Source organism: Cervus canadensis, chromosome 27 (genome assembly GCF_019320065.1).
Source record: "Cervus canadensis isolate Bull #8, Minnesota chromosome 27, ASM1932006v1, whole genome shotgun sequence".
In the NCBI taxonomy this organism is placed as follows: Eukaryota; Metazoa; Chordata; class Mammalia; order Artiodactyla; family Cervidae; genus Cervus; species Cervus canadensis.
Genome location: NC_057412.1, coordinates 36511105 through 36538881, shown reverse-complemented (window position 1 = coordinate 36538881; position 27777 = coordinate 36511105).

The window sequence follows — 27777 nt, the reverse complement described above, 5'->3', positions numbered from 1 at the left end:
AAAAGACAAAATCTAAGAGCTAAAACTAAAACAAAGTAGATCTTCATGGCTTTGAATTCAACAAAGCACTCTTAGATGTGACACCAAAAGTGTGAGCAATTTCATACTTCAAAGTAAAGCACAAAAAAAGAAAAAGAAAGAAAGAAAGAAAGAAAACACTCCAGTATTCTTGCCTGGAGAATTCCTTGCACAGAAAAGCCTGGTGGGCTATAGTCTATGAGGTCACAAGTAGTCAGACATGACTGAAATAACTTAGTATGCATGGATATTTTATTTGATTTTATGTGTTGAGCTCAGAAAACATGCTTAAATTTCAAGCATTTCAGTAAAAATGACAAGCAATAAATTTGCCACTTTCTTCCCTAGCAATATAGTACTAAGAATTAAGTAAGATAAAACACTCCGTATTTGTTTGATAAGACTAAAATCTCCCTTGTGAAACTTCATTTTGCATATTGTTACCATAATTCACTTTTACAAGGGCTTCTGCATGAATAAGCGACAATAATACTACTAAAGAGGAGCATGCTTTCGTGTGCAAATTAATGTTGTTGTCTATTCAAAGAATATTCTTGATTGCTCAGCAGTTGATTTTAAGGTAGAAGCATGGTTTAATGATTCAGATAAGTTTAAATAACTTAAATCAGGTTATATTACTTTTACATGGTGATTTGTACTTTTCAGTGTATTTTCTTCAGTGTATTTTCAGTGTATTATCTATTTTTGTGTCTCATCATAAGTAATTTTTCATTAAGAAATATGCATACCATGCATATTTAGCCATTTGCAAATATTTTTCATCATGCTTATAATTTTCACAAGTACTTCAAAAACTTATTTTGTTAATTCAAAATATTCATGTATTTATTAACATCTTTTCAGCTCTTTCATTTTATTTCAAAGTGAGTTAATAATAACTACCCAAGCTCAAATTATGGCTTTTAAACTTTGATGAATATTAACATGATCTATTAATAGTTTTTCACTTTACATTTCCCATTTTCAGTAGACATACCCCAGGTCTGTGGATAAACCCAGGAAAGAATATGTAGGACTATGTATCTTCATCATTTGAAAACCTGCTCTTATTTCTGATGTTGTTTTCAGCTTCCTGGAGATCTATGATCCACAGAAGCTGGAGGCTTTGCACAAATCAAACTTATGAAAGACTCCATAAACTGGGATACCAGTGATTGTACTTATAACAGCAAATGTAACTATCAAATAGACCAAAATGCCACTAATTTCCTCCCTGTTGATTGATCATTGCATTCTCTTCATGTCAAGCACTGTAGTTTATCCATATTGGTATTTAATTATGGGTGGCACTTTCATAATCTGTAGATATATAGGCTGAAACAAGTTGAATTGATACTTTATGTAAAGACTGTTGCTTCAACCTATCTCCATCCTGTGTATTGAGATCTTTACCAGAATATATGGCCCTCTTGGGCTAGTGGATACAGTGAACTGTCACTCAAAGGGCTTTGGATCTTGGGATTTGTTTATATCCCAAAAAGAACTGTTGAAAAAGACTGAAAACCTCCATGCAGTGATAAATTACACTTTATATAATTACAAATATATATTGAATTCTGATATAAACCTCTGTTTCCCTTGATAGAGACCTAGTGATAATCCGTAAGCACAGTTGCCTGGTTCATTTTTGCCCTAATCACCAGAAGTATGGCATTTATTCATTATTTGAGGCTCTTAATCTAAACTATGTTGTGTTTAGCTTAAATACTTACTCAGAACAATATTAAATTACTTAATATTTAACCACCGATATTTATAGAATCTATTTTTCCTTGTGGTATTTTGAAATTTGGTCCACTGCTTAATTAAAATGACTGTGATTCTGTAGCTGTATCCCCTTAACCTGTAGACTTTATTCTCGGATGTTCTTTATTCTCTGTCATTTTCTACACCCATATTCTCCTATGTCTTGTGGGACCTGGGAGTGATTTTTTAAGTATTCTTTGGCTAGAAGAGTTATATGTTGATTACAGGTGAAAAATTGACCCCCCACTTGCTATTTCATTTTGATGTTCATGTGATACCACAAAATGTCCCAGACAGCTAACTTGTTGATGGTGTAATTAATGACATCAAACATATCATGGAAAAGGTCAACAAAAACCATAATGTCATACATAGATTATATATTTTTATAATAATTCAAAATGTAAGAAACATTTGATTATTGTATTAGCTCGACTTGCTATAGCAAAATATCATAGACTGGGTGGCTTAAACAACAGACATTTATTTCTCACAGTTATGGAGTATGGGAAGATCAAGCTGTCAGCAGGTTTACAGTCTGATGAGAACACTTTCCTGGCTCGTAAATGGCCTCCTTCTTGTTGTGTCTTCACATGGTGGAGAGAGAAGAAGGACTCTACCCTTATAACTTCCTCTGAGCTTAATTACCTTCCAAGGGCCCCATCTTCTTATACTATTACAATGAGAGTTAGGTGAATTTGGAAAGATGTAAACATTCTGTCTACAACAATCAGCATTGTAACATACAGATAAGAAAGTGAAGAGTGGTCAACTCTGAAAGTTGCCAGTTGATCTGGCACTAACAGCTAGAACATAGGGTTCTCCTGCTGAGCATAGAAATTTCATGGAGCATCAGATGACAAAACAAGGTTATTCTATAAGTATGTCTGCTCACACACTAAAACAAGAAAGTTTTGTGAATTACAGAAGTGAGCAAACAACTTTATCTAGTCAACTTGATTGTTATTTCTTTACTAATTACAACTTTAACTCAGATTCATTTCTCCCAGCCGCTAAGTTAAATTAAGATACTTGATTATATAATTATTCTTACCTGTTAAAAACACTCAATTCCAGACAAATCACCTCTTTCTTGAACCATCTTCAAAATCACATACACCAGGTTTAATTCCTTTATAGAGCAGCAAGAAATGCCCTCTCACAGAGATTTCTCCCTGTTCTCCATAATGTGAACACCTTGCCTTTCGTTGTGGAAGGTAATAAACCCAACTGTGTTTTGTTAAACATGTGTTCCTAGTAATTTTTAGCCAAGGAGTACAGCACTGATAAATAATAATTTATTGTGCATTACTCTGTATCAAACTTAGGTCGACTGAAAAATAACTAAATCAATTTTATGCTTTTCTCAAATTAGTGTTATGTAATGCCAGAATTCATTAAAAAACAGAGACATTATTTTGCTGACAAAAGTCCATATAGTCAAAGCTATGGCTTTTCCAGTAGTCATGTATGGATATGAGAGTTGGACCATAGAGAAGGCTGAGTGCCAAAGAATTGATGCTCTCGAACTGTGGTGTTTGAGAAGACTCTCAAGAGTCCCTTGGACAGCAAAGAGATCAAACCAGTCCATCCTAAAAGAAATCATCCCTGAATATTCATTGGAGGGACTGATGCTGAGGCTGAAGTTCCATTACTTTGACTACCTGATACCAAGAGCTGACTCGTTTGAAAAGATACTGATTCTGGGAAAGATTGAAGGCAGGAGGAGAAGGAGATGACAGAGGACAAGATGGTTGGATGGCATCACCGACTCAATTGAAACGAGTTTGAGTAAGCTCCGGGAGATGGTGAAGGACAGGGAAACCTGGGGTACTGCAGTCCGTGGGGTCACAAAGAGTCAGACATGACTGAGTGACTGACAACAACCAGAGCAATAATAGCAACAGAATTAACCACTTGGGGAAAGCTCATGTGATGTCAAAGAGCTTCCAGCAATTAGAAAAGAGCTGCATAGAATGATTTTCTATTTTTAGTTTTTCCTAAAAAAAAAAAAAAAGTTTATTTTAAAGCAATGAATTGACGTTTTTATTATAAGTTCTTAAAAATAACAAAGCACACACATAATCCCCCTTTTAAGAAACTATAAAACCAAATGTGTTAATTCAAAAATATATTGCATTAGAGAGTATTTGAAACATATTGGTTTTTGAAAAATATTTTCTTTTTAAAATTCTAGTAACTAAGACATTAAATTGACACAGATAAATAGCTTATTTGTCTCAAGTGTCCAAATGAACTATATAGAAAATCAATTTTGGCTAAACAAAGAACAGATGGTAAATAATGTGTTTGCATTAAAATGACTATGATAGTAGTCACAACATAAAAATAAGCGCTGGGTTTCATTTTCTCAGGCTGAATGTTGTAGACTAGAGAAAAGAATTATCACAAGGGAATGAGAGTAAGTCTCATATAATTTCCTTTTATTACCCTCAGAGAAACCAGCATTATCATTATCATAAGCAGATGAGTAAAACAGAGCTTTATAATAACTCATAATAGAAGAAGATAATTTAGAAAAAGCATTAACATTGTCATTTTCTTTGAAATCCTTGAATGTGAATGAAAACAAAGGGGGTTAATAAATATTTTAAATGAATAGCTTATTTAGTTACCTGAACACAAAAGATCTATTAGCCAATGGCATAGTTGACTGTGTGTGTATGTTTTGACAGCCCAGCATATTGTTGCAAGCATTCTTCTGCAGAGTTTAAGTTGTAATCCTTACAGTCTTTTGAATTGATCCAAACTCACCAAGGTCTTACAACTCTTAGCTGAAAAGGATAATGATTACTCAGTGGAGCAAAATGAATGCAAGGCAAAAAGCTGTCACAATATTTACAATAATATGTTTTTCTATATTCTCATAGCTGCTTAGGGGATTATTTGGACTGAGAATTTAATGAAATTTTTAATTATCCTACGTAGTCAAATTTTTAATGATTTTTCCTGTACTTTTAATCAACTTGGTAATGTATTCCTACATTTTTTGAATTTCGTATTACCTTAGATCATATCATTTTCTTCTCTTTCATTTTTCACCTCTTTTATTTCTAAAACAAGAGAAGAAGAAAAGGAGGGAGTGTGTAAGAGGGAAAAACAAGTAAAAGAGGAATAGTAAGAAAGCTAAAGAATAATAAATCAATTTCCTTTACAAAGTTTAAAAATAAAGTGTTAGGAGGACATAAAAAAAGTTATGTATTGTATATTTTTCACAAATATGCAGAGCTTCCATCCACAAAAAAAATGTACAAAAAATCTCTAATGATTTATAACAGAGAATACTGACAATTAAAGAACATAAAACACTAATAGAAATAGCAGATTTTAACATTTCAAGGCTTTGCCTAGGAAGGAATGCCCAAATACAATATATCCGATTATAATGAAGAAGGACATGGGACAGGAGAAGCTGGAGATGACAATCTTAGGGAGACAAAAATGAAAAACAGACAACAGTTATGTCTTCACTTAAGATTTGATCACATCTACTAACTTTTTTGTTAATTTCTTTTCATTTAAATCAAGAATTATTTGCTTATTTGTATTTTTTTTTCTTTTGTATAATATCTTCTCAAACTCCCTTTTTTAAACATGTTATTTTTTCCTTGGCTGCTTTTGAGGAAGAACTTTTTCTTTAAGTACATTAACACAGCTATTTCTCTTTGTTGTTGTTTAGTCATGTCTGACTTTTGCGACTCCACAGACTACAGAGCGCTAGGTTCTTCTCTCCATGAGATTTCCCAGGCTAGAATACTGGAGTGAGTTGCCATTTCCTTCTCCAGGGAATCTTCTTGACCCAAGGATCAAATTTGCATCACCCGCCTGGCAGGCAGATTCTTTACCACTGAGCCACTAGGTAAACCCATTCTCTTCAGACATATTTTCTGAACAATTTTTATATCATCTCCCTACTATGAATTCTGGAAACTCTTTCCTTTCCTTTCTGTTGATACATACTACATAATTCCAGTTACTGCTAGAAAATTCTTTCATATCCCACATATTCTAAATATCGTTTTCCTTGATTCATTTTTCAAGTGTTCACATTATATCACAAAAATAACATAACAACAAAAATAAGCTATTTAAATCATGAAAACTATATATATATATTAATGTTGTGTTCACTCTTAAAAAAAAAAAAGTCTTCAAGAGATCTTGGGAAGTTCACTGGTTAAAACTTCATGCTTCCACTGCAGGGAGCATGGCTTCCATCCCTGGTCAGTCCCGCATTCTGCAAGGCCTGACCAAAAAACAAACAACAACAAAATAAAATCCTCTTGAAATTGAAGTACTCCAAACTAACTTTGCAGAGTTGTTTGAAAGTTAGTATGTATATTCTTTTCTAGTGACTCCTAAAGTCCATAATAAAGTGATCTACTGAATCACAGGTATTGAGTAGAAATATGCAAATCTCTTTAGGGAGTATCCATTTATATTTGGTGTGGGAGGAAGGAGAGGAAATGCTAAAAACACAAAGGGACCATCTTCCTCACTCTGTATATCCTTTGCGGTTTGGTTAGGAGGTTCAATCTGTGGTCTCCCATCTCCATGATATGGACTAAGGGGATACCCAAGATCTGGATCATTGCAGAGACTGAGAAAGCATAGTGACTCCTCTCTGGTCCCTAAAGCTTCCACCAGAAAGATTCACATTTCATAGGTATGCACATTTTATTAAGTGAAGCAGATCATAGGTCTATCGAACTTCAATGTGAGAATATAATTCTAGTATTATGAAGATGGTGACTTCAAAATATGTGGTATGTAGCAATTACTTATGACTTTAGAAAGCACCTTAAAGATGAAAAATTCCTTGATGAGAGGCTATTTAATTATATGTCTAAGAAATTTTTTTCTGTACAAACCTAGGTAATAGCGTGGTTAATATGAAAACGTCCACTTCAAAAACCTTGTTTTTATGTTTAAATATAATACATTATCACTTTATAAAAATTCAAAAAGAAAAGTATAAATAAGAGTATGAAGATCATTTAAAGTTTCGTAACTAAAAAATAACTGAGGTTAACATTTTGGAACATATTTTGGATTTTTTAACTCATATCTACATTTTCATATAATTCATTTATTGGGCTTGGACTCTCATACTGTTTTTTTTTACCTGCTTTTATTCATAAGACATCTTTCTATGCCACATGGAATTCTCTTAATAACTATATAATAACAAAGCCTTGTAATTTTGATGGTTTCTGCTGCTGCTGCTGCTAAGTCACTTCAGTCGTGTCTGACTCTGTGCGACCCCATAGATGGCAGCCCACTAGGTTCCTCTGTCCCTGGATTCTCCAGGCAAGAATACTGGAGTGGGTTGCCATTTCCTGCTCCATGATGGTTTCTAATGATGGCAAATTATACAGTAGTGAAAAAGCTAATTCCAAATGAGATGGTATGTAGAGGTGGGGCCCTTGGTAGGTGACTAGGTCTTGAGAGCAGAGCCCTCATGAATTTAATTACAGACTTTATAAAAGAGATACCAGGGACTCCCTTCCCCTTCTCATATAAGACACAGGGTATCTACTTACCAGGAAGTGAGCTCTCACTAGACATTGAATCTGCTGGCACCTTGATCTTGGATTCCGCAGCCAGCAGAACTATGATAAAAATAATTTCTGTTGTTTAAAGCCATCCAGTCTATCCTGTTGCAACAGCCTGAATGAACTAAGACAAGGTCTTATACACATACATAACATTACTACGACTGCTCCTTGGAAGGAAAGTTATGCAAAACCTAGACAGCATATTAAGAAGCAGGGACATCACTTTGCTGACAAAGGTCCATACAGTCAACTGTATGGTTTTTCCAGTAGTCATGTGCAGATATGAGAGTTGCATCATAAAGAAGTCTGATCACTGAAGAAATAGTGATGCTGAATTGTGCTGCTGGAAAAGACTCTAGAGAGTCCATTGGATGGCAAGGAGATCAAATCAGTCAATCCTAAAGGAAATCAACTATGAATATTCATTGCAAGGACTGAGGCTGAAACTAAGGCTCCAATACTTTGGCTACTTGATGTGAAGAGCCCATTCTTTGGAAAAGAACCAGATGCTGGGAATGATTGAAGGCAGGAGGAGAAGGGAGCAACAGGGAATGAGGTGGTCAGTTGGCATCTCCAACTCAATGGACATGAGTTTGAGCTAACTGCGGGAAATCATGAAGGATAGGCAAGTCTTGGCAAAGAGTTTAAGAAAACTTAGCAACAAAACAACAAACAAACATTACATAAAAAGGAAAGAGATGGATATGTTTGGCACCTGGGTGGCTCACGGATCACCTCTTTGTATTTTGCTACTCTGTACTGATCATTAATGAACATTAGCCAAAGCCTGTGAAAGGCTCATATCTCTGAGGAATAAGGGCCTAGGTCAGCTCCCCACAAAAGTTACCTACACCAGCCAAGGTGTTGATTTTGAGAAGAATCTGAAATGGCAATCCAGGAGGAAGATAATAAATATCACATATATTATACTGCTAGCTGTTAGGTTTAGTTTGTCTCACTATTCTTCCCATTACACATTTTTCCAATAACAATAAATCAGAACCTTGAGGGTCTGTAATCTAAGGCCAATTTATGTGAAGTGGAGTTGCACAAAGGATACACTGTAACAACTGCTATAGTACATCACACAATTTTTCCTTTAAGGATCAGGGTTGTTGTTCAGTCAGTAAGTCATGTCAGATTCTTTATAACCCCTTGAACTGCAAGGTTCAGGGATGATCCCATTTTCTAGGAATGTTGCCAGCTAAGGTCAATGGACATGAGTTTGAGTAAACTCTGGGAGTTGGTGATGGACAGGGAGGCCTGGCGTGCTGTGATTCATGGGGTCGCAAAGAGTCGGACATGACTGAGTGACTGAACTGAACTAAACTGAGCTGAAAGTTGTCTTGTTTGGATTTGACTGTGCGGATCATAACAAACTGTGGAAAATTATTAAAGAGATGAAAATACCAGGCCATCTTACCTATCTCCTGAGAAAACTGTATGCCGGCCAAGAAACAACTGTTGGAACCCTGTATGGAACAACTGACTGGTTCAGGATTGAGAAAGGAGTATGACAAGGACGCTTGTTGTCATCCTGTTTATTTAACTCATATGGACAGTACATCATGAGAAGTTCCAGGCTGGGTGAGTTACAAGCTGGAATACAGATTGCCAGGAGAAATATCAACAACCTCAGACATGCAGATGAGGTTGCATGGCAGAAGCAAAGAGGAACCAAAGAACCTCTTGAAGAGGGTGAAAGAGGAGAACGAAAAAGCTAGCTGAAAACAAATTATTATAAAACTAAGATCGTGGCATTCAGCCCCATCATTTCATGGCAAATAGATGGAGAAAATGTGGAAAGAGTGACATATTTATTCTTCTTAGGCTATAAAATCACTGCAGATGGTGACTGCAGCCATGAAATTAGAAGATGATTGCTTCTTGGCAGGAATGCTATGAGAAACCTAGACAGTGTATTAAAAAGCAGAGACATCACTTTGCCAATGAAGGTCCATGTTGTTGAGGCTATGGTTTTTCCAGTAGTCATGTACGGTTGTGAGAGCTGGACTGTAAAGAAGGCAGAGCACCAAAGAATTGATGCTTTCAAACTGTGGTTTTGGAGAAGACTCTTGAGAGTCCCTTGGACAGCAAAGAGATCAAACCAGTTGTTGGAAGGACTGATGCTGAAGCTGAAGCTCCAACACTTTGACCACCTGATGCGAAGAGCTGACTTATTTGAAAAGAGCTCAATGCTGGGAAAGATTGAAGGCAGAAGGATTAGAGGGTGACAGAGTATAAGATGGCTGGACAGCATCAATGATTCAATGGACATGAACTTGGGCAAACTCTGGGAGATAGTGAAGGACAGGGAAGCCTGGTGTGCTGCAGTCCGTGGGGTCACAAAGATTCAGACACGACTAGGTGACTGAACAACAAAATTGTCTTTCTCTAAACGAATTGCCCTCAATCAAAGGGAACTGCCTACACCAAAGTAACACCCATTTGAAAACTAATTCATGTGGATATAAAATAGTCTGTCCCCCTTGTTTCAATTCTGAACCTATTTAAATTTTAATTCTTGCTTCACAACTATCTTGCAGGTCTTGTTTTCAGTGGAATCACAGTTCAACCTCTTTCTCAACAGGATCCTGTTGCTGATATTCTTTTTCATCTGTTGTTGCTAAGAGCATTTTTCACTAATATCCTTCCACATATAAACCTTTTCTCAAGAGACTTACAGGTAATTAGGTCTCATATAATCTTTTCAGTTATTTTGAGAACTAGTCAATATATTAGAAAGAACGTAATTTGCACATGTCTAGCTTATAGGAGCTAATACTAAAAAAGTATACACATACAAGTGAACTTAATTTGCTTTTATTAATTTTATTCATACTTTTACCAAATATGTTATATGTTGTTTAAGCATTTTATAAATATCTGAAAGTTACTATTTTTGTAAAATTAGGAGATTACTATTGCTTTCATTAAAGCTCAAGTGTCTTATTTTATAAATTATATTGCCACCAAACATTTATTGAGGGTCAATGTTTATCAATTTTATTACATTTGAAGAAACATGCCATCTGTGTTCACAATGACCCTATGAAGTAGAAACTATTACTGCCCCCATATTACAGATGAATATGGGGGTAAAAGCAAAAACAGGGTTTTCTGTAACTCTTCATACACTTAATAAGGTGGCTGGCCTTGAACCAACTCACTAATCAGGAGTTAGCAAATTTTTTCCTGTAAAGTAAATACTTTAGATTTTTCAAGCTGCATACAGTCACTGTGGCAATCTTTAAAAAAAAATTCCCTACACTTGAAAAATGTCAATATATTTCTAAGTTAACAGGCCACACAAAAACAGGCAGAAGGCTGAATTTGTCCTACAGGCTGTACTTTGTAATCCTTCTGCTATACTGAAAGAAACTACTTTCCTTTCCTCTGGTTACTTGTTATGACAGATCCTAGAAGAAAATATTCTAACCTCACTGTTGAAAATTCTTTTTACTGATTTATTTGTTGTCCCTGTAAAACTGGAAATAAAAACTGTGGTTGAGTTGTCTTCTACTTATTATTATACATATACAGTATTTAAGTAGACAATGCTACAATGCAACTTGAAGTTGAATGCTAAATGTTTATTTGAAATTTTTTAAAATAAAGATGAAAATATGAGTCAATGTCAACCTTTATTGTAATATATGTGCTTTTATTGGACTAAAAGCATAGCCTGATGCTGAAAACATAAGACAATTTATTGTATGATTTTATGTCTACACAGAGATAGATTTTTAATCAGAAAAATCAGCAGTCTTTCAAATTAACAACTTCAAGAACCATTTTCAATTGGCAATAATATTTTACAAGCATCCAATTAAATCTCAGTTAAATATTTATCTGAAACATTAAGCATGATGGAATGTCCAATAGGTAAGGTGAAATATTTACATAGTCTGAAGATTTCTGCTGGAGAAAAAACATAGCTTTGTCTTCAGAAAAGCAAATTTTATTTTATGAACCTAATTTCTTCTAGGCATACAATTTGTATTTACTACTAGTTGATAATATATTAAACCAAAAATCCAATCAAATTGACTTCTATATGTGTAGTATGTGTCTACATACGTGGGTGTATGCATTCTAAGTTGCTTCAGTTGGGTTCACGACTTGTGACCCTATGGACTGTATTATCACCCCGTGTCTTGTAACCCTATGGACTGTAGCCCACCAGGCTCCTCTGTCCATGGGATTCTCCAGGCAGGAATACTGAAGTAGGTTGCCATGCCCTGACCCAGGGGATCTTCCTGACCCAAGGATCGAACCCTTGTCTCCTAAGTCTCCTGAATTGGTAGGCAGGTTCTTTACCACTAGCGCCACCTGGGAAGGCTGTCTACATACTCGTGTGTGTGTGTGTGTGTACATATGTATCTGTCTGTGTATATATACATACATATATATAGTTATGGACTTCCCAGGTGGTGCTAGTGGTGGTAAAACCTGCCCACCAATGCAGGAGATGTAGGAGACATGAGTTGGATCCCTGGGTCAGAAAGATCACCTGGAGGAGGGCATGGCAACCCACTCCAGTATTCTTGCTTGGAGAATCCCATGGACAGAGGAGCCTGGCAGATTCATAGGATCCCACAGACCATAGGGCTTCGAAGAGTTGGACATGACTGAAGCAACTTAGCACACATCACATATATAGAGTTCAGTTCAGTTCAGTCGCTCAGTCGTGTCCGACTCTGCGACCCCATGAACCGCAGCACGCCAGGCCTCCCTGTTCCTCACCAACTCCCTGAGCTTACTCAAACTCATGCCCATCGAGTCAGTGATGCCATCCAGCCATCTCATCCTCTGTCGTCCCCTTCTCCTCCTGACCCCAATCCCTCCCAGCATCAGGGTGTTTTCCATTGAGTCAACTCTTCACATGAGGTGGCCGAAGTATTGGAGTTTCAGCTTCAGCATCAGTCCTTCTATATAGAGTCAGACAGTTTTATATATATTATATATATATTCAATAGAAACACTTGAACACAATGATAATAAAGCCTATGATTAACTATATACCACAATTTAATTCATCTGTGTGCTATAGTAAAGAATAGCAATTATTTTGTAGTAATGCAGTAGAATGGTAAGTTGATTATTTGTTGTCATTCAGTGGCTCAGTCATGTCCTACTCTGCAACCCCATGGAATGCAGCATGGCAGGCTTCCCTATACTTCACTGTCTCCTGGAGCTTGGTCAAATTCATGTCCATTGAGTTGGTGAAGCCATCCAGCGATTTCATCCTCTGTCGTCCCCCTCTCCTCCCGCCTTCAATCTTCCCCAGGGTCTTTTCTAAAGGATTGGCACTCTGCATCAGGTAGCCAAGGTATTAGAGTTTCAGCTTCAGCATCAGTTCTTCCAATGAGTATTCAGGATTGACTGGTTTGATCTCCTTGCAGTCCATTGGACTCTCAAGTCTTTTCCAACATCACAATTCAAAAGCATCGATTCTTTGGCACTCAGCCTTCTTTATGGTTCAACCCTAACATCCATACATGACTACTGGAAACGTCATAGCTTTGACTATACAGACCTTTGTCAGCAAAGTAATGTCTCTGCTTTTTAATACATCATATTTGTCATAGCTTTTTCCCCAAGGAGCAGGTATCTTTTAATCTCATGGCTGCAGTCACCATCTGCAGTGATTTTGGAGCCCAAGAAAATAAAGTCCATCTTTCTTTCCATTGTTTCCCCATCTATTTGCCATGAAGTGATAGGACCAGATACCCTGATTTTCATTTTTTGAATGTTGAGTTTTAAACCAGCGTTTTCACTCTCCTCTTTCACCTTCATCAAGAGGCTCTTTAATTCCTGTTCAGTTTCTGCCATAAGGGTGATGCCATCTGCATATCTAAGGTTATTGATATTCCTCCTAGCAATCTTGATTCCAACTTGTGCTTCATCCAGACCGGCATTTCATGTGATGTACTTTGCATATGTTAAATAAGCAGGGTGACAATATACAGCCTTGATGTACTTCTTTCCCAATTTTGAAACAGTCAGTTGTTTCACATCTAGTTCTAATTGTTGCTTCTTGACCTGCATACAGGTTTTGCAGGGGGGCAGGTAAAGTTGTCTGGTATTCCCATCTCTTTAAGTATTTTCCACAGTTTGTTGTGATTCATGCAGTCAAAGGCTTTAGCGTAGTCAATGAAGCAGATGTTTTTTTTCTGAAATTCTCATTTTTTTTTCTATGATCCAATGGATGTGGGCAGTTTGATCTCTGGTTCCTCTACCTTTTCAAAATCCAGCTTGAATATCTAGAAGTTCTCAGTTCATGTACCTTTGAAATCTAGCTTGGAGAATTTTGAGCATTGCTTTGCTAGCATGTGAAATGTGCAATTGTGTGGTAGTTTGAGCATTCTTTGGCATTTCGTTTCTTTGGGACTGGATAAAAACTGACCTTTTCCAGTCCTGTGGCCACTGCTGAGTTTTCCAAATTTGCTGTCATTTTGAGAGCAGCACTTTCACAGCATCATTATCTAGGATTTGAAACAGCTCAACTGGAACTTCATTACCTCCACTACCTTTGTACATATTGATAATTTCTAAGGCCCACTTGACTTCAAACTCAAATATGTCTGGCTCTAGGAGAGAAATCACACCCTCGTGGTTATCTGGGTCATTAAGATCTTTTTAGTATACTTCTTCCATATGTTCTTGCCATCTTTTCTTAATATCTTCTGCTTCTGTTAGGTCCATACCATTTCTGTCCTTTCTTGAGCCCATCTTTGCATGAAATTTTCCCTTGGTATCTCTAATGTTCTTGAAGAAATCTCTAATCTTTCCCATTCTGTTGTTTTCCTCTATTTCTTTGCATTGATCACTGAGGAAGGCTTTCTTATCTCTCCTTGCTATTCTTCGGAACTCTGCATTCAGATGGGTATATCTTTCCTTTTCTCCTTTGCCTTTCACTTATCTTCTTTTCTTAGCTATTTGTAAGGCCTCCTCAGACAACCATTTTCCCTTTTTGCATTTCTTTTTCTTGGGGGTGTTTTTGATCACTGCCTCTGTACAATGTTATGGATCTCCATCCATTGTTCTTCAGGCACTCTGTCTATCTGATCTAATCCCTTGAATCTATTTCTCACTTCCACTGTATAATTGTAAGGGATTTGATTTAGGTCATACATCAATGGTCTAGTGGTTTTCCCTACTTTCTTCAATTTAAGTCTGAATTTTGCAATAAGGTGTTAATGATCTGAGCCACAGTCAGGTCCCAGTCTTATTTTTGCTGACTGTATAGAGCTACTTCATCTTTGTCTGAAAAGAATATAATCAATCTGATTTCAGTATTGACCATCTGGTGATGTCCATGTGTAGAGTCTTCTCTTGTGTTGTTGGAAGAGGGTGTTTATTATGACCAGTGTGTTCTCTTGGCAAAACTGTCAGCTTTTTCCCTGCTTCATTTTGTACTCCAAGGCCAAACTTGCAGTTAGTTGACTATACCAGCATGTATTAAAAGAAAGACCTATTAAGTAAATGTACTATTGAAAGGAACATACTGTGATTTGGAAAAGCATTTGGAAGTCATGTAACCTAACCTAATATCCAAGTTAATCCCTACAATTCCCTTCTTTTGCAAATTCTTGAACAGCCCAAAGAAAAATAATTCACTGGAAAACATATTCTATAATCCATGAAGAGAACTTTAAATTCTGGAAGGCAATCAAACAAACTTACTCCCTTCATTTCAGTATTTATTCCAACTCCATTGCTTCATTCTAGTAATCTTGAAAAAATAATAAGAATAAAAAGTATCCATTTATATCTTTATCATCCACAGTCTTTGGAGGTGATGTAAAATCCATACAATATTATTATTTTGATCAATATTATGTCAGAGTAAAATTCATATAGAGGGAATGGAGAAATTTCAATTCTGAGAGTGATTTGCAGCTTCATTAGCTACATAAATCTCATCATACTTACTTGATGGATCATCATGCATCAGTTGTGACAAGCCCTAAACTCTGTAAACATTCATTTTCATCTGTGAAAACTTAACTTGAAATTAGAGGACCTTTATGAAAATTTCCAGCTCATAATTCCCAGGGATGTACATCTGACTTAAAATTCATGACCAGTTTTCTAATGGAGAAGTCTCTCAGTGTTGAAATGGAGATATTTGTAATTCTTTTCAAGCTTCTAGACAAAAGCTGAATCTCAGTGACTTCACTTCCTCCATCAGCCTGATTAGGTCCATACAGTCCTACCCAAATAGGCAAATAGGTGTGTCCATGTAAGGATCTTGCTCCTTATAACTCATCTAAAGGTAACTCATACCACTCAAATGTCTGAGGAGCTTACTGACAATTTAAGTAAAGTCCATTCTCTTTGGCAAAATTTGGAAGTATCATTTTATTGTAATTAGACTTTAATTAGCATAAATTACAAAATGCACACTACTATGCATAACTATTACTGAAATCTAGGATTCTTTATTTCTATAGCCCAGAAATAATTACAATGCCTAACACTTCATTGGTAGCTATCTACACCACCCCTGGGTCGTTTATTCCTGACACTTCTTTATATGTATCTAAATTTCTGTCTTTTAAAAGGCAATAGAGTGTGGCTAGGAACATGTTTTTGAAATTATAATCATCCTCAGATAACAATTTCAAACAACTCAATCATATATCATAATAGATAGAAAGAACATAAAGTCAACACTTATATATGAAAGCCAAGAAATTCTCAAAATTTCAATGTTAAAGAGTTAAATGACATCTACATGCTAAATTAGAAAAAAATTTTCATAGTGTTCCTTCTCTGAATATAGGCATTTGAAAGTAACCTAATAATTTTATTTTCATGAAACAAGAATCACCTCTTGATTTATATTTTGCAACTATCTTAAAATATGTATTTTATTTCCCATTTCTAAGTAAAACTATTGCAATGATAAGTTTTTTTATCTTAAGATAACTGTGTTTTTCAAAAATTGTTTTTGGAGCAAAAGCATTCCAAAAAGGTTACTTAGACTTTCATATCATTTTACATTAAATATTTTCAAAAGTTTTCAAACTTTGGCCCGGGCTATGCTATGTATTATTCCAATAAGACTGAAATTTTCTTGATTGAAATAATGTCATTTGTGATATTTAAATGGGGATATATTTTATCCAGGAGGATATGATTTTCTTCTTTGTATCTTTTGGTGTGCATTATAATCAGACTTACTGGTGCCACAATTTATAAAATATTTATAAACCTAGGAAGCAAATGCTGAATGACTGCTACAAGAAATTGCCATGCAAAAACTTTTTTCTAACTAGTTATTAATCCCATAAATGGTGTTTGAAATAAGATAAGGGGGCCAAGGAAAATGATAATATGATTCCTCCAAGCTATTTTTCATTAATAATTTTTACCAGTAAATTTTTTACTGAATGATGAAAAACAGTATACTAAATTAAGGGTTTTATCATAAGATCTCAACACAGATATGAATTTATTATTAAATGCTTTAGTATATTTTAAGTGCTTTGTGATTTCAGGGAATTGTATAAAAATTATATAAGGAAGATGAATGAATTGAGCATTATATATTAATGTATGCTGTATAATTATTATATATTATGTATAATATTGCTAATATAATACTTTTACAGATTTTAACACCTTTAAGCCAGTTATTTGATAATAACCTAGTCTTATTTTAGAGTTACTTGCATGCGTGCTAAGTTGCTTCACTCTTATCCAACTCTGCGACCCTGTGGACTGTAGCCCATCAGGCTCCTCTGTCCATGGGATTCTGTAGGCAAGAACACTGGGGTGGGTTGTTGGGTCCTCCCCAGATCCTTCACAACCCAGGGATTGAACCCGTTATCTCTTAAGTCGCCTGCATTTTCAGGTGGATTCTTTACTACTAACACCACCTGGAAAGCCCATTTTATACTTGAGTTGATGTTTTATAGTTATTTGTGAAGTATTAAATTTTTCTATTTATGTTAAGATAAGGCTAACATAGCAATTTGCTGATTTGTGTGCTTAAAGAAAGTTAAAATAGTTTGCATATGGATAGAAAGACAAAAAATTGCAACAAAGGAGAGGTATCAGACCCCGAAATTTGCCAGCACTAAATAGTATATGGAAGTCTGGTGTGCTGTAGATCACAGGGTCGCAAAAAGAGACGACTTAGCGACTGAAAAACAAAAAAATACTATAGGTAGGAAATCAGTGACAAAGGAGTTGCTATTCAGGGGCAAATTCAGGTGCTTGATCAAGAATGAAGATGTCTGGGAGTCTTGGCACCATCGTACTAATGCTCTCAGGAGTCTGAATAAAAATCTACATGTGGATTTGTTACCAACCCTACCATGGCTCAGCTGGTAAAGAATCCACCTGCAATGCGGGAAACCTGGGTTCGATCCCTGGGTTGGGGCCATCCCCTGGAGAAGGGAACGGCTACCCACTCCAGTATTCTGGCCTGGAGAATTCCATGGACTGTATAGTCCACCGGGTCGCAAAGAGTCAGATAGGGGACTCAGCAACTTTCACTTCTACCAAGTCAGTCCGCAGCAAGGTTCCTTCTGCCCTTGGAGCCAAAAGATGGAGATGGAGTTGGGTTTACTAGCAAAACAAAAGTGCTTTTCTCCGATCAAAGAATGGGGTTTGGAGCTTCTGCTCTAGCGCTCAGACAGCACTGTTCTCTTCTGGGAGGGGATGGAGTTCTCTCGGATCAGGCGCAGAGTGCAGCTCCAGCTCCAGAACTCAGGGCCGGGCTCTGCGTCTCTGCTCGGCGGAGCCCGCTGGGTCAGCCATTTTGCAGGAAGGATGCTGGTTTGAAGAGTCGTGAGAGAGGTCTCTGCGTGTGGCTCCCTAAGAAATGAGTGAAACTAGATGAACACAAAGGAGAAGAGAAAAATAAAGATTAGACTTGGTTTTATGCTCAGCTTCTATTTTTATTTCTGTGGAATTGCTAATAGGCTTTGCCGCTGAAAATTTTTCAGGCCCAATCTTGAAAATCAGAGCCGTTATGTGGAAAGTTTCACTGCGGAGATCTGCCTCCCACAGTAGCTCAGGGGCCCAGCCCGTGCATTCTCCCCTCTGAAGGGAGTTGCAATCCTGGAGTCAGGACCTGCTGGCTGGTCAGGCTCTTGGGCATGTCTACATTCCTAGCCCAGGAGCATCCATTTGGGGGCCTTTTTACAGAGGCCTTTTAAGCAGCACTCCCAAGGCTTCCTCATTAAAAGGCAGGAGAGAACTTTGAAAGCTCTTCTTCATGGTGACTCGGTGCTTGGCAGTTCTCTACACCTAGGCTTCCTCTCATTCAGGTCCATGAAGCCACAGGAGCCTTTGATTTGGGGTTCCCTCCGCGTTAAGAGTGTTATTGACGCCAGGTCCATCTGCTCACTGCTCAAAAGCCAGTTTGATGGAAAGTTTGCTTTATTCTGGATGGGCGCTCAAAGTCTAACTCCCCCTTCCCCTCCCCCCCACACACACCCCCCACACACACCCTATAACTGATATCAGTGGGCAAGAGCTTTTACAGGCTGAGGGAGGGGGCTAAATGCAGAAACAGCACAGTCAGCTCTGACAGACGTCTTGAAATTGGTCACGCGGTGGTTTGATCAGCGTCACCTTGGTTGTTTTAGGTACAGTTAATCTAAGGTTCCAAGGTCAGTTTGTTCCATTTTTTGAGGCCAGTTCTTGGGATTGTGGCAGCTTATATGATGGCTCTAGTCTACTCATCAGGTAGTTACTCTTTCCACCTTCTGGGGTTTTCAGTATCTACAAGATAGTTCACAGAGTATCGTTCAGAATGTTATCCACAGCCCTTGAGAGGGAACTAAAGGTTCTTGGCTATTCTTAATGACTAAACTTTATTATTTGGTCTCTTTGACTGTTTTCCTCTGTTTCTGCATGTTCTCATTTCTCCGATTCAGCTTATTCTTTGGCTAAACTTTTCCACAGACAAAAGACAGGCAGAGGAGATGGGAGGGGCTGCGGGGAAGGACCATGGAGTCCTGCTCCATTTCAAGAGGAACCCCATATTCTTTCTGTGTGTGCTAATCCAATTAAACTGTGACTAGAGCCATGCTGCAGCAAACGTGGATGGGGAGGAACGGACTTAACACTCTCCCCAGTTTAACCTATTGCTTATGTTATTACATTCAGAGATTAAAGAATCCTTGAGTGATATTTTCATTTTGGCAAGTTGTCTAAGTTATTGGACAATATTTGGCAGCTCAGTTCTCTCCAGCTCAGCTGAGCCCTGCACAGGAAACTAGTCAATAAATTTTTATTAATACATTTATGCTAAATTTGGAAACTTTCAAATAAGATGCCTGGGGAAAATGAAGATACAAAGCCTTGATTATTACTAGCTGTGCTTAAGAAATAAGGAGGGGAATTCCCTGGCAGTCTATTGGTTAGGACTCCATGATTCCACTACAGGGGCACTGGTTCATCCCTGGTTGAGGAACTAAGATCCTGCATGTCCTGTGGTAAAGACCAAAAAAAAAAAAAAAAAAAAAGGCAACAGAGAGCTTCATACCAGAGTTTCAGTCTATTATTCATCGATGAAGCAGATGCAACTACTATGTCACCTGTCTCAACACAGGACAGATGACATAGTATATGAGGAACACAGGAAGAACTAATTTGGGAGATGAAGTCAGGGTGAGAGTAAGGATCAGTTTATTTTGAAATATTCTTTAATTCTGTAACATCATGTAAAGCAGAGAATAAGTTAATTTGGGAGATAAGATTAGTATATTTAAATATAGATTTATGTTCCAAAAATTATTTAACACCTATAAAATATATTTCTCTCTGCAAAACTCTTTGATTAAGCATTTATGGGCAGTATTTCCTTGGTCTTCATTTGAATTTTAGAAATTTTTAAGTAAATTGTGTTATGTGCCCAGAGATCAAATTGCCAACATCTGCTGGATCAATGAAAAAGCAAGAGAGTTCTAGAAAAACATCTATTTCTGCTTTATTAACTATGCCAAAGCCTTTGACTGTGTGTATCACAATAAACTGTGGGAAATTCTGAAAGAGATGGGAATACCAGACTATCTGACCTGCCTCTTGAGAAACCTGTATACAGGTCAGGAAGCAACAGTTAGAACTGGACATAGAAAAACAGACTGGTTCCAAATAGGAAAAGGAGTATGTCAGGGCTGTATACTGTCACCCTGCTTATTTAACTTATATGTAGAGTATATCATGAGAAACACTGGGCTGGAGGAAGCAGAAGCTGGAATCAAGATTGCTGGGAGAAATATCAATAACCTCAGATATGCAGATGACACCACCCTTAAGGCAGAAAGTGAAGAAGAACTAAAGAGCTTCTTGATGAAAGAGAAAGAGGAGAATGAAAAAGTTGTCTTAAAACTCAACATTCAGAAAATGAAGATCATGGCATCCGGTCCCATCGCTTCATGGCAAATAGGTGGGGAAACAGTGGAAACAGTGGCTGACTTTATTTTTGGGGGCTCCAAAATCACTGCAGATGGTGAATGCAGCCATGAAATTAATAGACGCTTACTCCTTGGAAGGAAGGTAATGACCAACCTAGACAATATATTAAAAAGCAGAGACATTACTTTGCCAACAAAGATTCATCTAGTCAAGGCTATGGTTTTTCCAGTAGTCATGTATGGATGTGAGAGTTGGACTATAAAGAAAGCTGAGCGCTGAAGAATTGATGGTTTTGAAGTGTGGTGTTGGAGAAGACTCTTGAAAGTCCCTTGGACCGCCAGGAGATCCAACCAGTCAATCTTAAACGAGATCAGTCCTGGGTGTTCATTGGAAGAACTGATGCTCAAGCTGAAACTCCAATACTTTGGCCACCTGATGTGAAGAGTTGACTCATTTGAAAAGACCCTGATGCTGGGAAAGATTGAAGACAGGAAGAGAAGGGGATGACAGTGCATGAGATGGTTGGATGGCATCACCGACTTGATGGACATGAATTTGAGTAAACTCCGGGAGTTGGTGATGGACAGGGAGTCCTGGCATGCTGTGGTCCATGGGGTCGCAAAGAGTCAGACATGACTGAACAACTGAACTGAACTGAACTGAACCTGTTTACAAATTAGGTTATCCACTGTTTTAGTTCCCAATTTATAAATGAAATACAAAGCAAACTATGTAGACACAAATATAAAATCATGATTGCACTACTAGACTAGATATTCACAAGTTATTGAGCAATCCCCCTCCCTTTTTTTGCTTTCTGTTCCTTATGCTGTAACAGAATTTGACAGAAAGACAAATTAAATATTAAATATTAAATTAGATATTTTGATTACTTTTCCAACCTCTGTTAGCTAAATGGCTGCTGTTGTTTACTCACTATATCCTGCCCTACTCTTTATGAGGACACAAACATAGGACATAGAAACAGCTGGGTAGGAAAAAGGAAGAAATAGATGGATTTTAGTACTGTCAATAAAATATGTCCTTATTGTTTATTTTGTCAGGAGTTATCAGAGAAAAGAAAAAGAAAAGTCAATGAAATGTGGCATGCATTACACCTGTTGATATTAAATTGTAAATAAATGCATAGGCACTAGGGGAAAAAAAATAAACACTGTTTGCCTTTATATACCAGGGTGCACCAGAAATATGATAGTAGAATAACTCATAACTGCATGAATTATAGGCTGAACTAAGATTAATTTATTTACACATTTTTGAAAGTGATTACTGAAGTCTTTAATGTAATCACAAAATGTGTTAGGGACTTTGTTACCTGTCTTCCTTTCCAGCCTGGTCTTTTGTGTTTTTCTGTTTGGTCACTATCCTCCAGGCACAATGGTCATCCTCAAACCTATACAGCTCTTAATCTGGAGCTCACATACCATCTGATCCTGCAATTCTCTCTTTATAGACAAAAGAATCCTCCCATGGGGTCACTGATAGGCGGAATTCTAAGATGGCCCCCAAGATTTCTTACCCCTCCCCACCAGTGTACATGCCTGCATAATCCCCAGAACTGTTAATTAGTTGGAGCAACTACCTTTACAACATGATGTTACCTGGTACAGTTGACCTTAAAATGGGAACCTTACCCAGGTGACTTAACATCACATGAGCCCTCTAAAAGGAGAGTTTTCCTTCAGCAAGAAGAGGAAGCCAGAGAAGTTCATGACAGCTAGCTGAAAGAAAGCAAAGATGCATGTTATGAACTGTTGTTGCAAAGACAAAGCATATAGGAGCTGCTCCTAGAAGCCTGGTTTGCAGACAGTAAGAAATTTTAATTTCAGTCATAACACCATAAGTGAGTGAATTCTTCCAACCACCAATAAGAATGAAAAAGAACCTGGAATCCCAGGTAAGACTTGAAGCCCTGGTCAACATTTTGACTTTATCCCAGTGAGACCCTGAGTGGAGAATCCAGTCTTGTGGTCTCTTGACTTCTGATCTATAGAAACTGCTAGAGAATAAATTTTTATTGCTGTAATACTTGTGGTAATCTGCTATGCAGCATAGAAAATTAGGAAGAGATGAGTGAGGAACTTTATCATAGTATTAAAGACAATCAACATATCACAGAGGAAAGCAAAAGCAAAATGTATCATTGTATTCCATGAGAAATTAGGAATATTAGACTACAATTTCACAAAGCAGCAAGTGTCATAAAGTGCCAAGTGGGAAAAAGTAAAACAAAGATATAATATAAAATAAAAATAATTTATATGAATTGAGAAGATACGTTTATACAGCATCAATGCATGCTTTAAAATAAAATACATAAGCAAAAGAGGGAAGATTAAACCCATTAGAATATCTGCATATAATCACAAGATTTGGAGTTGGGAATCCAAGTAAAGGAATAAATCAAAAACAAGAGAGGGGCTTTGCAAGGAACGTAATAACAGTGTTTTATGAACTGAAAGATTTTAGCTTCCAACACATGAAGCGGGGGAAAGAGGAGAGTTAAAAACCAAGAGTCCTACTAATTTTTATCTCTCTAGGACTTTTACTTACACTCATGCTGTTTTTGTGAAAAACGCTTACTTGCTCCTAAGAGTCAACTTGAATATTACTTTCTCATAGAGGTTTTCCCATATGTTGCACTGAAGATGCTTGCCTCTATGCAAATACACACTCTTTAGCATGTTGCATTTTTCTTTTCAAAACATGGAACACACTTGTTATAACTTGTGTTTAGTGTGATTGTTTTAAATATCCACTCTTTGGTAACTTCTGTGAGAGAGGGACTATATTTCTTTGCTTAGTGACAAATTTCTCTGTCAATCATGGTGCTTAAAAAATATATTTTGAATATATTCAAGGAATAATTTAGTACAGTTTGTGCAACCCACTCCAGTACACTTGCCTGGAGAATCCTATGGACAGAGGAACCTGGCAGTCTATAGTCCATAGGGTTGCAAATATTCAAACACAGTTGAAGCGACTTAGCACTCATGGTCTTCCCTGGCAGCTCATTAGGTAAAGAATATGTACGCAATGCAAGAGCCATGATGGAGGCAGTTTTGATTCCTGGGTCAGGAAGATCCCCTGGAGGAGGAAATGGCAACCCACTCCAGTATTCTTGCCTCACAAACCCATGGACAAGAGGAGGCTGGTGGGCTACAGTCCAAAGGGTCACAAGAGTCAGACATGACTGAGTTTACACAACAATAATGGAATGAGTCAAAGCTCTCTCTACCTCCCCTTTCTAGGAGTAAGTGATTTTTTCACTTCCTAAGAATAATTTTCATATTCCATCTGCTCTCTTTTGTTTACCTCAGGAAAACCTTTCTCTGACTGACAAATGTGAGTCTTGAATCCAAAGATCTAAAGTTGCTCTAGGACCGTTAAACCACTGACAACTACGGGAAGTTTTGTTTTGGCACCTCATCTTTTCTCTGTGATGGCAATGATTTTGGATGTTGAAAGGACTATTTCAGATAATTGTGTTTAAAATTTAAAATACATCTCCATGATGATGTATTTCTAAATCTGCCCTTTTATATTTTTTAGTTCTTTACAATGGTATAATTTTCCTCTGCCAGAGTCATTTCCTCACAGGTATTTTTATCCTTTCTGTCTGGAATTTACAAGAGTTCTGGCTAACTCTAGAAAATGTGTTTCTTCTAGAACTGATGAATAACAGTTTAAAGAACATCTACTACATATGGATACTTCTAGTTAAAAGTTTTTTTTATGGTCAATGCCAGAAGAAATCACTCATGCTGTTGATAAGCCCATTATTTACTATGCCAGAAATATTTTTAGTACTGTCTTTTTCTTATTATCCCATTTACAATTGCACAAATGCTTCCTTTTTCCATAAAACCAATTAAATAATATTTCAGATTAAACAAAATCTAAAAGATGCAATCTGGATTGCCACATGGCTCCAGGAAAAAATAAATAAATAAATAAACATGTATTTCCTAAATTAGGATTTTGGATACAAATGGATGTTAGCATAAAAATAATGACAAAAATCTCTCAAGAGAATTAGTTTTTTTTTTTTTTTTCTAAAAAGTAAACAGCCAGAAATATGATTGAATTTATAAGATAATATATCTCATGTCACCTCTTTAAGTGCTAGGAAATGAGAAATTTCTTTTTGTAAAATGTTTATCTTTTTCTTTCTTAGCAAATTATTTGAAAGCAAAATAAGAAAATGAAGCAATCCTAAAAATAATGTAACAATGATGCTTTTAGAATATTCTGAATTCTACTATAAAGCATTGTGGAACATTCTATATTCTAGCTCATTACAAAAATATTTAAAAACACTCATAAATGCTTGTTAACAAATAAGAAATTCATTAAAAAATAAAATGAGACCCTAATGAGGAAAGGAACTGTTTCTAAGTAACTATTCTAAGTGCTCTGTGCTGTGTTAATCTCCCCAATAATATTCCCCCATAGACATCTTCAGCCCATATTAGGAATGAGGTAAATAGGTATAAATTATTCCATTTGTTCAAATTTCAAGACCACCACCTGACCAAGAAGTACACACTTGCCTCGTCTGCCCTCAGTCAACAGATGTGAACTGAGTAACTACTATGCTCAGTAATGTACTGTGTTGGTCACCAGAGTGCTGCAAGCAATATGGGATTCGGTTTATAAGCCTACCTTCTCTCTCTTGAAATTGCAGAGAGTTAAATAATTCTCCTTTATTATAGATATAATTAGATAATTTTCCTAATTATATAAATTATCAGACTCTCTCAACTTTGATTCCCTCTCTGAACAAATACAGCCTCCGTGTAGTCGGAAATGGATAAACAGGTAAATAGTACTAGTTTTCCTTATATTATATGCCTTTTATTTACTCTTTTAAATAAATCAGATGATTGTCGTTTAAGCACCTAACTCTCCCACTCTTGTGGGACAGATGTGGATGGTTAAACACATCTCTAATTTTATGTCTGTGGATAACCACAAATTATATAACAAGCCCTCTACTTCTGTAGATGTTAAAATATGGCTCAGAGGGCATCTGGGTAAGGGCTTTTAGACTGCAAATTGGTATGGCTTTCTTACAGTTCAAATTGCTTTGAAATTTTAAATGAAATAGAAAAAATAAGAAGAGCCAGTTCACCTTTAACAACATAATAGTTAAGAACCTAGTATCTCCACTAAATATTGTTGCCAATAAGCCTTGTGCCTTCTGGTTCTCTATAAATCATCCAAGTGACTCATTTTTTTGTACAGTATATAGCACACAATAAGTGCAGACCAATTATCTGACTTTAAAAATGGCCCTAGGTCAATTATCTGATGTATTTAAGTTGTGATTCTTATTCATGCATGAAAAATAAATTACCCATCTGGAAATTTGATAGGAAATCTTTGTAATATAAAGTCAAAACCAAGTTTATACAAAGCATATAGTTACTTTGAAATCTACTTTAAATAAAAGTAAACCCAGACAAGTTTCATTACTTCCCAAATTAGGTTTTGGATCATTTGCTTATTCTATTTTGAGTCAGTTAACTATGAGGAAGCATATCGCAATTGAAGATAAGCAACTTATTTTCTACATATAAAAGATTTGCATATTTTTCATCCCTTAAAGATGTTTGTTTTTCTAAAGCATTTTAGCTTGATTTAGAATTTCCTTTAATGCATTAGAGTGCCACATTCAAATAAACCTATAATAGAACAACAAAGCAATGACAAAATATTTCATAAGTGAGAAATAAAATGCTTTCATCATTAGTATGACAACCACTTTCATAACATTAAGAAGTTCAGCCACATTTAGAAAATCAAGCATTTACAATTTTCCAAACATCTGTCTCCTATTGGAATCGGTGAGGTGCATGTGAAATTCTCCAGGTGAACTAATGATTAAAGGCAAGAAGAAATTTATAAATGCAAAACTTGACCTGATCTCAGGTAACATGAATCAGCATTAATTATATCATAGCTCTTAGTAGTTTTCTTAAAAACAAATAGTAATCACTTTAGCAAATATATTCTGAGAGTAAAAGCAAGAAGTGAAGAATAGTGACACTCTTTCAACAATACCTGATGATCTTTATTGTTAATTTTATGATGATAATGCTGATGGTGGTTGTAGCAGTCATACTAATAGTTATATTTTGGTGATTTAGTGTAGAAAATTTTAAAAAGAAAAGTAAAAGCAGAAGAAGAACCAAGAAAAGAAAGAAGAAGAGAGAATAAGAGAAAGAGAAGAAGAAGAGAAAGAAAAACATGGAGAAATGAAAAAATGATGAAGTAACTGACATGAATGTCAATTGCTAGTTATTAGAAAGAATAGTATGCATATATTTATTTAGAATCTGTTGCCATTTAAATGATTAAATATATATGAATATTAATTCAATTCATATCAAGAAAAATACCCATGTTATATCAGTATGATTTTCTACTTGATTAAATTCCATGTTTGATTTAATTGACTTTTAAAACCATTAATGTGGTCTTATTGACTATTACTCTTCAGTAATACATTAGACTTGTGATTCTAGTTCAGCTATTTTAAATGTACCACAGTTTAACAAGAAATATGTTGGAGATTTCAAATTTCACTGTGTGGGACACCATCAGTGATCCACCCATATTAACCAGCATTTCCTGTACTGTTTTTGAGTCCTCTTCTGTGCTTTTATCTCCTAGGATCTCACCCTATTCTTTCTAAAGGGAGGGCTGCCCTTTCTCTACCAGGGCAGCAGAAAGCTCCAGGGATTGGGAGTTAAGCCCCCCTGGAGCCTGACACCTTTGTTTAAGGTGGAACAATCTCTGAGGCAAAGCCTACACTCCATAGCCCATCGCAGAAGTGGCCCATTCCTGTCACTGCACTGCTGTCTTCCCTTCTAAGTCCTCTAATTCCCTACTCATGGCCAACAGAAATGCTTTCTTAGCAAGTCACTTCCACATAAAGCTTTGTCTCAGGTTTGCTTTTAGAGAACCTGACCTAAAACAACTGTAAAACAAATACATGAATTGC